A 15,965-nucleotide genomic window follows, 5' to 3' on the forward strand; every position below is an offset into this window, starting at 1 on the left:
TTTGTAGTCTGTAAAGCAAAATTCAATAAGAAGCTTTAACTTGCTCTGTGCACGCCTTGTTTTTGATGCCATTATTGAAGAAACAATACAAATGCTTCAGTCATTAAGACAGGATGCAACATATGTGCCTGACTGTGTCGAGACGCAGCCTCAGGCCTCTCACTGAGAGAAATTAACCACACGGAAGAGATGTAGAAGGACTATTCTTAGTCTGGGACGATTTTACTACACATTCAATGCAAGACTGGGTTGACAGTTAAATAGCACACTCATACATATTCTATTTGTTTATATAAAAACAGTGATAATAACCTTTAAGAAACAAATCGTTATGCTGCGTTCGTAAAGATTCAATCAGCAAGCAGCAGATTTGGTGTTTCACACAACTCTGGGCGGCAGAAATCTGTTGGCAGCACTGATGAACATCTCAGCCATCTGTCAGAGATTTTAATCAACCCAAATCGCTCTGTTCCGACTTCATTTTACCTCTCGTTTTATTAAGCTTACAGAAACACAAACTGCAGTAATAACTAATGCTTTTAGCTGCAGGGCTTGGAGCAATTAAACAGATGCAGGCTCGCAGGAAAACCAAACGACTTCCCTGCACACGGTGAGCACTGGTGTTGGAATACAAACACAAATTTCAATTTATTTATTTTATTGGTATTTTTTATTTTATATTGTAGGTCAAATTAAAGTATGTCACTCATAAACATTAAGTTTAAGGAACATGAACTGTCAGATTACATGAAAAAACATCGATGAAACTCCAGTCTTATCATAGATTCTATTGGATATACATCTTGACTTTGACTAGGCCATTCCAATGCATGCATATGCTTTGATCAATGCATTTTTAGAATCATTTTCCAGATGGAAGCTGCACCTCCTTTCCAATCTCAATTGTTTTTACAGTCTCTGTTTAGCTCTATCCATCTTCACATCAACTTTGACCCCACAGTATGATGCTGCTACCACCATGTCCCAGGGTAACCTGGCTGAACACAAATATATGTCAGACTTTGAAGATCATAGAACATTTATTTTCCTTTACAGTTGTGCATTTTCTTTGTTTGGGTCTATCGTGAAATCACAATAGAATAAACTAAAATGTAAAAATGTTCAAGGGGTGTGAATACTTTTTGCTGTTCCTAGAATCTTGTCATTATTTTCTTATATTTTTACACTGGTAAGCACTTATTTTTAACAATTTTATGAGGTGAGAGAATTGTTTTGCAGATCTATACCTGAAAAAGGTAGAAATGTTGCATCTGGGAACATAAATTAATTTATTCAGTTTCCAAAAATTGAAGTGAATCCTAGACTCTTAAAAAAAAAAAAAGAAAGAGAGAGAATAGTATGGATTTTGTTGTTGTTTCAGTTCTTCACAAATGAGACTATGCTGCAGAAAAAAGGTTATAGTTTCTGTTGGATTATTTCTGAACAATAAAAGGTGGCATGAGGAAAAAAATATCTATCACAATTCATTCAGCTGGTGCTACATTCCAGCTCTGCAGTGTTTCCAATAACCCTTTCCTCTCCGCCGTACACCGTTCTGTATTTTGTTAAAGGTCACCTTGGGTGTTGTAGAGTAGATGGTCCAATGGTTTGGCAATCTGGTGACGAAAATACCTGTTGGCGCCTGAGACATGGCGAGGAGGACAGCTGGAGCTACTTATGACAGACGGCTGAGATGGGAAAACCTCCCGTCTGGACTCCTACCTTTAACCTGCACAACACACGTAAAAATCACAGGAAGGGAAACTTAAAAGTGGCCGGAGATAAACAAGTTCCACACCCTCCTCATCCTCCTCCTTGTGGAGCGCTCGCTGGTGTCATTACAGCTCAGAGAAGTCCAGCTGACGCCGCGTCTGTCTCGAATTGTTAACAGCGAGGATCCGCTCCGCATTTGTTTACCTGCCTGTGTGAGCGTGCCCGCTAACCCATGGCGGGGAAAGAAATGAGTGTTTGTGAGAGATAAAACCTGAGAGGAGGAGGATAAAAACAGATCACAGAAAAAAGAAAGCGCTGCGAAGGAAGAGTGACAAAAGGAAAGAGGCAGAGGATTCTCATTGATTGAATCTGCCCAGAGAGGCATTGATACTGTGGCGGGGTCTGAAGTTTCACAGAAAGAATCAAAAACACTGAAGGATGAACCCACCGTTACACATACGTTCTGCTTTTAGCTTTTCTGCCATAAATGTTTCAGATGATCAAACATAACAGACATAATGAATTAACTGTGATTGACCTCAGTTAATCTAGTCACACCCAGTTAAGATTATTGCCAGACCTTAATCTAAAATGACTTATAGAACCTGTGAGACAGCATGAAGTAGACCAAATGATGTAAATAAAACACAGATACATGGAAATTCAAGAACTACGGAGCCCCTTAGGACACATGGGGGAAAAATGTTCTTTTGCGCTACCTCGCAAAAGTGTTGCGTTCCATCATAATAAGTTTTGCAAAAAATGAGCAAATACACCCAGGTCTGTTTTGTATACAGACACAAATGTCAGTTTAAAATTGCAAATATATACACATTTAAAGAGCCTCAGTGAAAGCGTGTTTATGTATTCTTAATACTTTGGTGCAAAAAGGAATACAATACTTTTGTCAGGTAATGCAAAAGAAAAAGAAAAAGAAATCCTCCATGTCCCCTAGGGGACTCCGTAAAGAACAGACAGGAAACAAAGTGAACTATATCAGTCTGGAATAGGTTACAAAGTGATTTCTGAGGATTTTGAATTATTACTGCTAAGTAGGTAAATCTCTACTGCGCCATTCTGTTGGACACATCTGAGTTTCTCCCCAGATGAGGAAGAAGTCTATAAGCATATGTGAAAAAGAGCAATCGTTCCCAGGGGAGCATTTATTTCTGTTGCACATCACAATCCCCTCGCTGCAGATCCTAACAACCTGCCTTTTGAGAGGAAACCACAACCACCAAAATAAGAGCGACAGGAGAAGAAGAAGCAGGAGACAAAATAAAAAGAAGAAGTGAGCAATAAAGAGGAAGATGGATGAAGACTTCCTGAATGCTTAATAAATCTGTCACTGGTTGGAGCCGAAACGTGCAACGCACAATCCAGCTTTGATCAAGTGTGACCCTCGTGGATAAATTATGGGATTTTCAACATGGGTAGAAATTACAAGTAAACTGGGGCATTCCCATTCAGCTTGTTTGTTCAGATAAGGGAGTGTGGTGATGTTGTTAGGTGACAGCTGTCGGCTCCATTCTCTTGTTTTTCACTCTGGAGGAAGAAAAAAAGCTAAGAATGTGGTTTCATCTTCAGTTTTCTCCTCCCTCTGTAGATAACAGATCCTAAATCTCAGCTCTTGGTTGATGCAATCTTATTCGCAAAGTGACACAACATCTCATTTCCCTCCGTCCGCCGTCTCGATGCAGGTCCCACAGCCTCTCCTTCTCTTCCTTTCTCTCCATGTTGGATTCCTTTTAGACTGTCGGTCTTCTCGTTTCTCTTAGGTGTAGCTAATCACTGTGTCTTTCCCTTTATTCAACATGTTCTCCTCAAACACAATCCAAAAACAGCATCATGCTGCTATAATTGTCTTTCCCTTCCATCCTCAGACTTGGCCTTTTCTCTGCCTTCCACGGTCTTTTTTCCCCCCTCGTCAACAGAAAGCTATCGCCATGTTTGTGTAGCTTTTGTTGTGCAGCTCAGTGCAGCATAAAAGCCTTTGTTGGCCTGCCATAACAGTGATGCGGCGAGACGAAGATGCACAAGGACAAACTTGAACTCCATGAAGCCCACTTTAAGAAAATTGCGTCTGATTGTGACGCAGCGCCTCAACCTGAAGGCAGCAGAGAGGAGCCAGACGTCCTGTGCTTATCTGAGCCATGCTGATCTGTGTGGCCTTGTGAATTCTGCACATCGTGGCAATGCTTGTGGTGCTTTCCACGGCGAGATGACTTGAATTTGTGCCTCAGTGGGAGCTATGGCCGGCTGTAGGGCAGCAGCAGCTGTTGTGAGAGGCGGCGCTAACTTAGCTAATAATAGTCGTAGAGCTGAGTGAGTGCCAATGGGCCCCACATCATGTAGAGTTGACCATCGGGGTCCAGTTGCAACGAAGAGCAGCAATCAGGTCAGGTCCTGGATTACAGATCATAGCTTCCCTGCTTGTAGGGAGGAAGGCCAGTGGAGGTCTGTGGAAAACATAAAAAGTTATTGCATGACACATGAATAAAGTCATGCCAAGAAACTATTAATTGTAGAGATACAAGAGGTTTTGATCACTTTTATGGAATGCTGCAACAAATAAGACTGTTGCAGCACTGCTAAATGCTAACATTATTTAGCTAAATGCTAAATAATGTTATTTTGAATTGGAACAAATTAAAAATGCAGTGTTTATGGAAACAAAGTAGAAAAGAAAAATATATTGTTGACCCGAAAACTGTCTCAAATGTTTACCTTCTAAAAAAATGCAGAACAGTTTCTTGACTCTTTGGGTTGAATGATTTTTATTTTGTTGGTCTAGAAAATGTTTTAGTCTCAGCAACAACAGAAACTTTATTTAAAATGCCTTCGTGTACTTAGTCATGAACGTGTCTGATTTGAGTAAAAATTTCAAAAACTCAGTTCACATTGCACAGATTAATTGCAGTGATGTGCAACAGAATTATTGCATATTTACAGAGCAATAATGTGTTTGTTCCTCAGTACATATTACAATATTTTCCTGAATGCTGCTAAAACGTTGGTTTTTAAATTACAATTTTTATCATAGGCATGCATTTATGACACTGCTGAATTACAGATATAAATTGATTTTACCACAAGTACTTTTAATTTTTCAATAGGGTGCCGGTTTTCTAAGTATCCAAGCCCTCAGACAACATTTTTCCTTTTCTATCCATGTAAATCATTACATTGTGGACTCACACTGGAGCTGGAGAGCTTTCTATCAGTTCTATCATTTTGTATAACATAAAGTTCCACTTGTAGCATTTTTACTCCTTGTTAATTTTCGGCGGTGTTCTTGGCTGCCTTAGGCTTACCTTTGAACTTTGATGATAATTTACATTTTCTCATCCTCAGACATAAAAGTGTATATAAAGTATAAGGCCCTACAAGCCTGAAGACCAATAAAAAAGGAGATGTAAAAATATATTTTAAGCCACATGATGTATAAAACTGATTAGTTTTCAACTCTTTTAATTTAGCTTGATAACACACTAAAATGTAACATGCAGAACAATTAAATCTTGTCGAAATAAGTGTATTGTGCTTTATTCAAAAAGCAGGGAGAAAATGGAAAAACTCAAAAGCTAATGTAAAAATATGTTTAAAAAAGAAAAAGATATGAAAAAATAGCAAAATATGTGAGAAAAAGTAAAAAAGAAGCAAATGTATCTATTTTCTCTTTAGTATTTGTTTCAGCATTTAATAAAAAAGTTTTAATTTTTGGGTCAGACAGTTTCAGTCCTCTATGTTTACTAATTCTCTAAATTTATAATTATATGCATCCTAATTGTTTAACTGAATGAGGCTAACTCTAAACGTATAGAGGGATCAGATCAAGTCGTTACAATACCATCAACTTGACATTTTATCTTAAATATCTTTTAATAAGAATGAACAAACAACATTTAAAATAAAGGAACAAAGGGCTTTGGGAATCCTCTTGGCTGAAAATAACAATGTGCCTTTATCTGTGACAGATAATATCTGCTGTTGGGAAGCAGAGCAGGATGTTATAGCCTGTTCTCTATGACCGCAGGAAATACACTGAATGTGCTGCAATTTATTTTCTGCTGTATAGTGGGGCACCTGCAGTCACAGAATGATCAATAGCTCATCATGAGGAAGGGGAAAAAGGTCAGAATATTATGATTAGAATCATTTTAACTCTACTGTAAACGTGTTGTTGGTGGTTTTTTCTCCTGTGTGAGAACATGGCGAGATAAGGAAGAAATTCAAGCAATGCCATGCTGTGTGTTTCTGGCCTGCAGGTCTGAGGCAGTCATGCGGCCATGCTGTTGATAGACCAAATAAACTTGATGTTTGCCTCCATTTCTGTTCATTTCCCAGCTCATTTTGTTAGGCGCATGAGCAATTACAGCTGGCTGCTGTTGTTTAGCATTGTTGGCTATTACTGTGTGTATGTCGAAATGTGATGTAATGTTTTGGGGCCGTAAATTCAATAATTTGTGGTGACTCCATCCTTAGGGAGGCTGAAAGAAATTCTCTATAATGTTAGAATTAAATCTTGAACACTGGGTGAATCAAAAAATCTTATTTATTCAAGCAAATTCTATTCAGAAACATGCCATATCAAAGTGACCTATTTCACATGTTCACTTCTGTTTATTATGATTCATTTTAGAGATAATATAAACCCAAAATTCACTTTCACTGAAAATCTGAATATAACATAAAAACAATAAAAAGGGTTTTTAATTCAGAAATGTCATGCAAGCGATTTGGAAGTTATCCAGCAGGCAGTCAACAGGCCGTTGCTAAAGAAGCTAGCTGTTCACAGATGTCAATGGAAAGTTAAGTGGAAGGAAAATGTGTGCCAGAAAAAGGTGCACAAGTAACAGGCGGTGACGGCAACCTTTAAAGTATTTTGAAGCAAAACTCATTCAGTAACATAAGGGAGAGTCACCAGGTGAGGACTGCTGCTGGACTCAGAGTTTAAACATACAGACGGATCCAGGACTTGTGCTAGAGCTCTCACATTTCTTATAAACTAGAGATGTCTCAAAGTGCCTTACCTAACCTGAAAAAAAATACTGAATTGCTGCTCAACAGTCCACAAAGTAAGAAAATACATTTTTCATCATTTAGAAACCAAAGGAGCAGCGTCTGGAGAATTGCTGCTGCTTGAGATTCATCATGATGTTTTCATGATCAATGAAGATTTAAACCATGTTATCTGCTGTCACTGATATATAGCAGATCAAAATGGCAGAAAATGCATTTTCAAATGTATTGATATGTATTAATGCTCTCAGGAAAGTAATAGTGGGGAAAATAGCAAAAATAAAATGCCAGGGTTTTTTTTTTTTTACCATCAATAACTAAAACTTCTAACAATGAAAAATCTAAATTCTTATGAAATTTTTACAATAAATGATAAACGATTTGATGAATGCCCACCCAGGCCAACATTTACATTAAATCTCTGAAATCATCTACTTTTGGTAAAACTCTGATTTATTGCGATGCATCTGTGTGCAAAACCAAGAGAGAACAAAAAAAAACAAAACAATTAAAGAAAGCTCATAGTCAAACAATAATATACCATCTAATACGCTTTATTTTTTCTCTCTCACCATCTTTCTGTTTCCAAGCTCTCCTGCTGCTGCCAGCCTGTGGCTCAGTAAAATTGGACAGGTGAAGCGGGACAGCGGGGCGTCATTGATACAGTTCGACAGAACTGCAGGCTATTCAGGGTTCGATCTGCTCATTAACCGAGAACAGAGGTGAAAACGCGCCCTCCCCTCCCCTCCCCCCATCAAGGTGCTTGCTCTGTATTTGCTTTGCTTTTCATGCTCAGTTATTGAGGTAAAATATGCATTTTTTTTCTTTTTTGGGTGAAAAGAGAACCTCCTTTCACTCGTTCCTTGTTGCCAAGATCAAGCAGCAGGCAGAGAGCAGCTCATCTGTGTGGAACGCCTATTCAGTAACATTCTTTTCAGGATGTGCTGAGGTTGAAATATGGGCATTATGAACCTGTCTTCTGGTTGAGAATAGATTCCTCCGCAGGCCTGTAAAGTTGCTTTTGCAGGAGACATGACTTATACTAAGAGACAGTGCAAGTGTCCTTGTGAGTTTCAGAAATCAATTACACTATGTTTCCCCTGTGGACTGCAGGGCCGTATATGTATATGTGTCAGAGTGGGAGAAATATGGCTGCTGAGTCGTGCGCTGTGTCTGCGGAAAAGTTTGACTTTAATGCATTTGGTGATAAACCGGCTCCAACGGCAGAAGATGCTTGCATAGTTACTGATTGGTCTTGGTGAACAAACAACGCGTCTCGGCTTCACGCGCAAACGCTAACAAATGAGCCCGCATGTGCTCACCAACGATCAGTGTGGGACACGCCGAGTTCAAAGCATGTTCACCAAACACGTGTGTGTGCGTGTGTGTGTGTGTGCATGTTAATCTGGAGGAATGCTGTCAGTCGTCATTGCTGAGCGTCGTCCCCTGCGTGTTTCGGCAGCCTCTGTCTCCAGCTGGGTTTGTGACAGAATGGGTACAGTAGTACAACACAAAACAATGCCACACTATCTGCGTCAGCGCAGTGTTGATCACATCTCTCTCTGAAACAGCATTTGGAAATTATCAAATTATATCTTTAGGTGTTTCATTAATGCATGCCTCACATCCACACGCAGGCCTTACAGGCAAAAGGAGAAGATAAATTACATGAATAAAAGTTTTCCTTTTTTCACTCCGGCTGCCTTAAATCTGAGCTCACAGTGGCTTCATTTTCCTCTGACTGAAGGAAAAACAAACACTTTATTCTGGAGTCAAGCACCATGGGAGGTAAGTGTTTGACAGTCAAAGAGCATCTTTGGTTTGGAAATGAATAAAACACTCTGAAACTTTGAAGCAAAACTCAAAGAATATTTTTTACAGCTTGTCCACACTGCAAAAAATACTAACTGTGACCAAATGAGATTCTAAAAAAGGTCATTTGCTAAAAGATCAACACACTCTGAGCTGTTTTTAAGCCAAAACTGTAGAAAAATATATTTTGCATTTAAGCTTTATTTTATTTGTGTTTTTGCAACTTGTAATGTATTTCTAATAGTGTATAAAATAAGCTTAAATGAAAAATCAGCAGAATGTGCCAATGTTTTGATCCAATTAATTGTCAGAATAATCATTGATTACTTAAGAAATTGTTAGTTGCAGCCCTATCTGGCACCGAAGCAGAACTTTTGAGTCCAATGGGTTTTGTGCCATCCACAAAATCCATTGGACTTTGGATTGGAGCTGACCAATCATCAGGCAGGTAGTCATAATGGTATGTATGACTGGTGTATCTAGAACATTTAAGAAAAAACAGAAAAACAACATAAGAGAACCAGCAGCCTCCAAATGATTTATTTTTTTTTGATCTGGTCAGGAATGCTCTCCGAGTCAGAAGAAGATGGAGAAAAACAAATTAACTCAGCTCAGTCTGGGTCACGCTGGTGTGTGAGGTTAGCGTTAAGGCTCAGAAAGCGCCACCTGCAGCCACGCAGCGCTGCTTAGCTTAGATTTGGCAAACGCCATCCTTCCGTCTGGCTTCAAACCCAGTGGACAGGCTGAATCTAATTTGGTCCTCTGCTGCTGACTGTAGGGACCGAGCGGCAGAAGAGTTTTTAACTGTTTGACTGGAAGTTTAATGAGGCGGCCCGTGGAGAGGAGGACGCACAACTTAGCGACGGCTCTGCTGCTGCACGATGCTGCACCGCTGCACACGAGGCATGAGCAATGACCTGGAATGGTGCTGCACAGGTAGGAGTGTCAGTTTGTGCTGCCCAAAAAACAACAAAGAACCGCTAACTAATCAGCTCTGTGCTCACATTTTTCAGAGAGAGTTGGAGTTTTCAATCACAATTTACATCTGAAATGCAACAATACACTCATGACCGATTGTAATTGTAACAAGAAAGCTGTAAAGCCCTCCCTCTCCCTGCGGATACTCACACACACACGCTCACACTCACACTCACAAAGACAACACAGTAAAACATCAGAAGCCTAGTGCGCTCGGGGAACTTGTTATCGAAAACACATTCCTGAGGTTTTCAGCTTCCACCCCTTTCCTTTCCATCAGCACACACACACACACACACACCCCCACACACACACACACACACACACACACCAACGCAGATGGTGACTTTATCAGCTCACTGCAAACTGCCAATCTCTTGCCATGGCACTCGGGGCTCAAAATACAATTCTTTTTTTTTTCTTGAACAACAAGACAGGAATGGACCTGCACGCCGGCGTCAAAACTTTGTTCAACAAATAAAGATTTGCTTGCAAAAATATCCTGGAAAGCAAAAGGATTGATTTTATTTCTGGATGCTGTAAAACTGAAGAAAGAGAAACAAACCAGTGTTTTGATCAAAAAGGGAGCTGCAGCAAAACATATATAGATCCAGAAGAGAAGGAGAGAAAAATTAAAGGGAGCAGTTACATGTGGTTTGGCCCCCCACCCCCTCTTCACCAGTAATTAGACCTGAAGTGAAAAGCAGGAATTAAAACCTGACGACTCCTCTCCAACCGCCCGTCCTTTAGTCCTTCTCAATCTTTTCTAATCTCTCATCTTCCCTGCCTTACCACCCATCCATGGCCTCCTCATTAAAACACTCAAAAAGCTGGTCTCATAAAGTGGGCAGAAACACTCCTAAGATCTGAGTCTATTGCACTTTCTTTCTGTTTGGGGCTCACTGGACATGAGAGCAACGCAGGAAACCATGTTCAGTCCAACTGGAAACTTTTACAGCTTCGGCTTTATTTAGCTGCTATTTACTGTTTTCTTTTTAGAGAGTCCATTTACATGAAGGAATGCAGATTTTAGTGGCTGTCTTTTCAGCCATTTTGGAAATCAGGCACCAGCTGCCCACATCACAGACTTCTGCACTCAACTAGTGAGCAAACAGTTACAGCGCTCCGCAGTGCACACCAGGGGCCTCATGTCGCTGGGGGTTACATGGCACAGCAACGGAAAATGGTGCAGAAACTATAGATAGTTTTCAAACATTTTTACACATAAAATCTGAAAAGTGTGGCTTATAATTTGTATTTATCCTCCCTGAGTTGATAGTTTGTTGAATCACCTTTGAAGCGTCAACTGGGGTATGTCTATCAGCTTTAAACATGAAAACATGGAGAGTGTACATTGGTTTTTAGGTTTTGTCACAGTTTCTTAGTTGGATTTATATCTGGGCTTTGACTAGGCTGTTCTAAGACATGAATTGTTCTGATCTAAATCATTCCACAGCAGCTCTGGCAGTATGTTAAGGGTCTTTCTCCCATCTCTAACAGGTTTTCCAGGACTGGCCTGATGTCAACTGACTGGCTTTTCTGTTTTTTCTAAAGAAAAGCATCTCAACTGCATGATGCTGCCACCACCATGTGCCAAGGTGGAAATGGTGTTCAGGATGATTTGTATATTCTGTTAGTGTAAAACAATAAAATCACATCAAAATACCATCAAGTTTGAGGGAATTTGCTTTTGAAAAACTTCAAGGAACATGAAAACCTTTGCAGAGCACTAGCTGTGTTTAAACAAGAAACACAATTAAAATTACATGTGAATAAGTCTGTTCACATGAGAAGTCATTAAAAACAGGCCATCATCCTTGTCTGCCAGTAGTAGGCTTGTGTGATGCAAAAAACATGTTTCCATAGCAGTTTTGCAAAATACTCTAATTATGATAGAGCCAAAAAAAAAAACTCATCATAGTGCAAAAAAAAAAAAAAATTAAGATTTTCATAAATTGGTGTGCTTTCACTAAACAAATACATTTTTGTAATTCCCGCTTGTGCAATGTACACACAGATAGTGGAAAAATTACAGATAGGACTGTGAGGTGGTGTAGTGAGAGTTTCTCTGCCATGTTGGTTTTCTGACATCTTACATTCCAGTAGCCAAAATGTTCCTGGTTTTACACAGAACTGGAAACACACCTGCACTGAATTAGACTGCACCAACAGGGCAAACAAACAACAAAATCTAAAAAAAGAAACAGGAATAAGATTATTAATCTAATTTACAAACTCATCTACACAACTTCATGGTTTACAAACTAAAACATTTAATACTGGGCTTCTCAAAAAGAAAACTTAAAAAAAAAAAACTAAATGCAATATAAAAAGAAAACCCTCCATTTGGTTGTACCCAGTGATGACGGCAGTGACATCATACACCCATTTAAACAGGAAATGCTGTGCCGGCTCCTCCTATACACCTGCTCAGGCTGCAGCAGCTAAAGGAACAAAAAATGGCGAGCATAAAAGAAACAAGCAGAACAAATTTACCAGACATGTAACAGAAGAAACAGATTGATATTTATCTAACGGTTTAAAAGTGTTAGCTTTAAAAAACATGAATGGTGACATAATGCTACCACAAACAAACCTGGAGAGTTAACAACAGCAATGTTCAAACCAAAGCATTATAAAAAGATGAAATAAATCAGAAATATGTTTAAAGTAAATAATGCAAACTGGGGACTGAAAACAATGTGCTTTTATTACTAGAAGGTAAAGATATGTGACTCGAGTTATTTGGGTTTTGCTGTGTGTTGGCTGGAAGCTCACCGCCCTGCAAGAGGAGAAATGAGCAGCTAAATCCAGCCCAGAGGGAGAGTTTGGCCTGCAGACGGAGAACATGGAGATCTGGGAAAAAGGTGCAGCCTGGGACCCAACAAAGATCAGACCAGTTTATGGAGGCCTGGGGGTGAAGGCTTGGAGGGGGCGAGAAGGCCTTGCATGGGGGGAATTTTTGCTGTTGCCATATACTGAGCCTTTCAGCTCCAAGTGCACTTCTCTGCTGAGCTGTTGAAGGGGCAGCAGCTTCAAAAGGAGGAGGGCAGGGGAACTCACAGAGATTCTCAATATTTAAAGAGCAGAAAAGGGAGAAGTGTGTTTAAGGAGGGATGGAGGGCAAAGGAAGAGAAGGAGAGGAGGGTGTTAAAAGCTGCCTCTGTGAATGTCCTTCAGCAAAATATCTTCAATTTCAACTTCTCTTTCCTTTTCTTTCCCCACCACGTCCTTTTATTTTCCTTCCCTGCTTTCCTGAAATGTGTGCTGCGTTGGGCAGAAACTGAGAAAAAAAAATCTTTAAAAACAATAAAAACTCTTGCCCTGCGAGCTGAAGGGGGGCCGCTTGGCAGGAGCTGGATGTCAGCTTCTCCCGCAGCAGAGGAAGGGTCGATACAGGCCGGAAGACACTCAGCGAAGCAACATTTGCAGAACAAACCGCAGAAGAACCTCTGTATCAATCTATGCAGCAATCTGTCCATTCATTTATCACTTCAATCTGGCAACAGTGGCTGTACCACTCCAGCTCTGTTGTGATTTCTGGCAAACCGCAGCAGACCACTAAACTACACAAAACAACAGCTGCAGCCCTTTTCCTCCTCCTTCTTCATCCTCTTCCTCCACCCTGTAGTCCCCATGGTCCTAAACAATCTGTCTTTCCACATCAAGCTGAAGACAAGTCGCCACAGATGGAAGAAGTTCTCAGGGTTCCTCCAAATGTGCAGACCTCAGAGGGTTTATTGGCCATCTCGCTACACCACAGCTGTCCTGTCTGTCACCCAAAGACTGATTTATGTCCATGTTTTAAGGGCGTAATCCCCCATTTTTCTGCAAAGAAGCGAGTGACACACACAGACCGCAGCAGCAGCAGCAGCAGCAGCTTTGGGAAATAAAACTCCGGAAAGCAGAGTTGATTCAACATAGCATCAGCCCACCTGCCATTGTTTCTAATCATCTTACCCTGATTGTGGAGGCTCCTCATGAAAGCAGCTTATTGAGGAGGCCACCCAGCACAATAGCTCTTTCATCACGGCAGCAGGATGCGTGAAGAGGAGATTCACTGAGTCTGAGATTCTGTTGGTTTTTTTTTTTATCCAAGAGGTTTGTCCTTGCTGGAAAAGGGAAACGAAGGAATGCAGAGTAAGCTGAAACAGCTTGAGTTCCAGGAATATTTTCTCCACGGCGGTACAGTGGAGTAAGCTTGTTGCCATTCTCACTTATCACCTCCCTGATAATACTCCAGCTGCATATTTTCAGAGCTTGTTGTTATCTTAGCACATATTTCACATGCACATACTTCCACCTTTCCCAGAAGAAAATGTATATGTAAGCGAATAAAAATAAAATAATCAACATGTGGCACCAGGAATAATGGCTTAAAAGCATGCCGAAGGTTGTTTTTGTGCCTCTTCTTGCTCAATTAGATTTTTTGGATTCCGTTTTTGTTCAATGAAACCATGCTTGATGGACAATCAAAGAATAGAGGGGCTCAGTGCTGGTGCGTGTGTGAGACAGAGTGTGTAGGCTGCAGGAAAGAGGTGATGAGGAGTGGATTGGACCGCTGGAGTTGGTCTGTGCTTAACAGCAGGGCTCTAATTAAAAGGGCCTCACAGTTGGGCGACAGGCAGGCTTCTCATAAAGAGACTCACACTCTGGCAGAAAGGTGGGAGAGACCAGGTGTGTGTGTGTGAAAAGGAAAGGAAGAGAGAAAGTGGGGGAGAAGGAAGGAAAGAGTGTGTTGATGTGCCCGTAACTACAAGTGTGTCTGTGAGGGAGGAAGACGAGGAGGAAAAGACCGGCCCAACAATGTTTATGTAGAGATCAGCAGAAAAACTTCTAGAGAGAGAATAAGTGTGCTTAGATGTTCCCTGTGACATGCAAAGAAGGAACTGGGAAGCAACAGAAAACCTCAGTTTAAGAAAAATACTGGTCCACGTTTGTAAATAAATAAATAAAAAAAAACAATATCTCATAAGGAAATGAATTTCTGCTAATTTATAAAGCGTCAATTCACAACAAATCATTCAAACATCGTGAAATTCAATGACATACAGTATTTGATCATTATGATACAGTTTAGTCAGCTCAGTTTATTAAACCAGTATGAACACAGACAAGTCGACTGAACTGGACATTTATCAATAATCTGAAAGTGAACAAGTATGAGGCCACAGTGGAAAGAAACGTCTCCAGCAGTGCAGTTTGAGTCATGTGCTATGTTTTTTATTTATTTATTTTTTATCTGCCGCATACGCCCTTCTTACCAATGCCACCCTGGGCAAGTGCCCATGACTGCCAGACAGGGAGAATGTGAATTTATCAGCCACAGTAGCTAAATAGCATTAATTTAAAAACAACAGAATACATTTAATGCTTTAATTAGTCCTTTAAAGACAGTGACTGTAGCTCCCAATGACATAAACACAGGCCTAACAACAAAGAGATTTGTTCAAAAGATAATATTTTTACTGCTGGAAAATACGGATGTGATTAAAATCCTTTTGCTCTGCTGGAAATTAAACAGTTAATGAGCTGACCTTCAAAATGTAAAACGACCCAGGGATCACTGCACAGATGAAGGGATTCGGCTGAGCAGGATCCCTGCTGCAGGGTCTCCAGGCTGCCATCAGGCCAGTGTGTCAGGATGAATCCCTGAGAGAAAACAACATTAAAACCAGGTTTTTAGAGTTTTATAGAGTTATTGTCTTCAGCGTTTGATCAGCTGCAGAAGAATGGTTTGACTTTAAATGAATTTGTCTGGTTGTTTGCATTTTCAGGCTCTACTTACAACCTGACTGTGATCCATCAGGGTGAAAGTTCTCAGAATATGATGAAGAGCGTGTTTACAAGGTGTCCAAAAACTGTTGAATTTTGAAAAATAAAAATGAATATCCTGCCTAATTTCTGTTCTTACAGGAAGCCAATAATGTTAAGAAGATGCACAGGGAGTACAAGCAAACTTCCCAAGGCAGAAATTCAAGAATTTTCTTGCTGCAAAACATTAGTCCTTAAATTTCAAATGAGCTTACTAGGAGAGAAAATTATGCAAAATCAACTTTTTTGAGCTTTACATCATGTTATAAAATTATTCTACCATCAAAAACTAGAAAAGTTTTCTTAATGGTTCAAAAAGACATTTTACATTGCAAAGTGTTGATTTTATTTTTGAAACCTTATTTATTGTAGTGTTGATATTTTTGAACCCTTATTTATTGTAGAGTGTTGATTTTATTTTTGAACCATTTTTTTATTTTAAAGTGTTACTTTATTTTTGAAACCTTATTTATTGTAGAGTGTTGATTTTATTTTTGAACCCTTATTTATTGTAGTGTTGATATTATTTTTGAACCCTTATTTATTGTAGTGTTGATATTATTTTTGAACCCTTTTTTATTGTAGAGTGTTGATTTTATTTTTGAACCCCTATTTATTTTGAAGTG

General features: G+C 39.8%; 1 long non-coding RNA gene across 2 annotated transcripts; it reads right to left on the reverse strand.

Annotated features, from left to right (window-relative positions):
- Positions 1-912: 912 nt before the first annotated feature.
- On the reverse strand, positions 913-13,598 carry LOC107837211 (uncharacterized). Of its 2 annotated transcripts, XR_001663217.1 has the most exons (3): positions 13,486-13,598; positions 1,633-1,729; positions 913-994 (listed from the first exon to the last, which is right to left on the reverse strand). It is a non-coding gene; the product is annotated as an uncharacterized LOC107837211 (long non-coding RNA). The 2 variants fall into 2 exon arrangements; XR_001663216.1 differs by lacking the exon at positions 13,486-13,598 and having other exon boundaries at positions 1,633-4,167.
- Between the last annotated feature and the right edge of the window lie 2,367 nt (positions 13,599-15,965).

Source organism: Poecilia formosa, unplaced genomic scaffold, assembly GCF_000485575.1.
Source record: "Poecilia formosa unplaced genomic scaffold, Poecilia_formosa-5.1.2 Scaffold123, whole genome shotgun sequence".
NCBI classification, from domain to species: Eukaryota; Metazoa; Chordata; class Actinopteri; order Cyprinodontiformes; family Poeciliidae; genus Poecilia; species Poecilia formosa.